This window comes from Amphimedon queenslandica, unplaced genomic scaffold, assembly GCF_000090795.2.
Source record: "Amphimedon queenslandica unplaced genomic scaffold, v1.1 AMPQUscaffold_12801, whole genome shotgun sequence".
Classification (NCBI taxonomy): Eukaryota; Metazoa; Porifera; class Demospongiae; order Haplosclerida; family Niphatidae; genus Amphimedon; species Amphimedon queenslandica.
This window is the reverse complement of record NW_003546963.1, coordinates 12,588-14,231: the sequence shown is the minus strand read 5'-3', so window position 1 is coordinate 14,231 and position 1,644 is coordinate 12,588. Positions and strand designations below refer to the sequence as shown.

The 1,644-nt window shown below is 35.3% G+C and overlaps 1 protein-coding gene across 1 annotated transcript in view; it reads left to right on the top strand.

Annotated features, from left to right (window-relative positions):
- The window catches only part of LOC105314545 (arpin-like), a 9,386-nt gene that overhangs the window by 1,501 nt on the left and 6,241 nt on the right, over positions 1-1,644 (top strand). The gene's annotated exons all lie outside the window — the stretch shown is intronic.

Genomic DNA, 1,644 nt, shown 5'->3' with positions numbered 1-1,644 from the left:
TTAGAAAAAGGCAAGAAAACTACTCTAAATCCAACAATAAAAGATTAGCACCATTTTTTTGTAAAATTAGCAGCCATTTTTGTATAAAACCACACCCATTTTAATAACTTCATTGATGTTCAGCCCCCCCAAAATAAATTTTGTTCCGCCGCCAATGCTGATAGGTGAGGGAGGAACTACATGTACATGTACATGTAGTACTGTACAAGATGATTTAATGGTGAGGGTAATATTTGGTGAATTTTCCTGTGGAAAGTTAATTGGTGAATTTTATATTAGTGATTTTGTGCCACATTCCATTGAGTATGCTCAGATTGAAACAAAAATGGCGGATTTTATTTTGGCAATTTCTTCATAAATCCGCCAATTGCCGATTATTAATTCCTCGTCAATAAATCATCTTGTATGGTATATTGTAGCTGCTCACCACATCTCTTAATATTTTCCTTTCTTCCCTTTTACATACACAATGTACAGTACATGTACATGTATGCACAGATTGCACACATACACACACACTCTCTTTCTCCTTTGTCTTATTTCTTCTGTATAACACATCAACATGTACATGCATTTACATGTACATGTATTAACACATGTATATGTATCGTACATGTATTGCACTCTAGTCTCATCTCTTCTCTTCTCTCCCTAGAGTCATTCACAAAGCTGGATAGTGATCAGCGAGCTCATTCATCAAACTACACTGGAGGGGAGAAGACAGGACAGAGCTGGACTGATAAGGTACTTGGACACAAATCAACTGATGAACCCAGCCAGGGAACAGGAGGAGGAGGAGGAGGGGAGGTTGATGATGATGAATGGGTGAGTTTGTATATTCTTATCTTATGTTCTTATACATTGTAAATTACATCTACTATTATTTTAGACACCTGCATGAGCATGTACACATACTGTATAGTGAGAAATTTTGGAGGGAATCAAATTTCGTGAATTTGGCATTTTCATAGCCATTCGCCAAGATAAAATCTGCCATTTTGAGCTATTACCATATAGTGGGTATATTTTGTCTGGAAAAATGTTTGTTCTAAGCAGGATTAGAAATTTTCGTTCGTTTTATTTTTGTTCTGAGCAGCCATTTTGCACATGTGGCATTGAGGAAACGCTCTTTTCATTTGGAAAATGTTCGTTCCACAAGGAATGAGAATGAAATTAAACTTGAACGAAATATACCTGCTATACAGTATACGCATGCTCAATGGTACATGGCTACTAATTAAAACTTGCTAATCACTAAAATGTAGCAATTTGCCAAATTTAACTTCCTCCAAAATTTCCCGCTATACGGTATATTTTGGATTTGACTCTACTAATTATTAAAATACATGTACGTACTGATGTTGGCGTTTTCACTGGTTTTAAACTTTATGCACTACATGTATGTTCATACTTTATCAGTGGCACTAAGGCATTTATAACCAAGCATGTACATGTACATTGGACATTTTGACTCTACTAATGATACATGTACATGTACTAATGGTAGCATTTTCATTGGTTTGAGATGATTTACATGTACATGTACATACACTATGTTCAGTTGTACATTGGTCACTCTTTCTTTCCTTTCTCTTTCTCTCTATACACAGGATGACTGAGTATACAAGAAACCAAAATAACTTT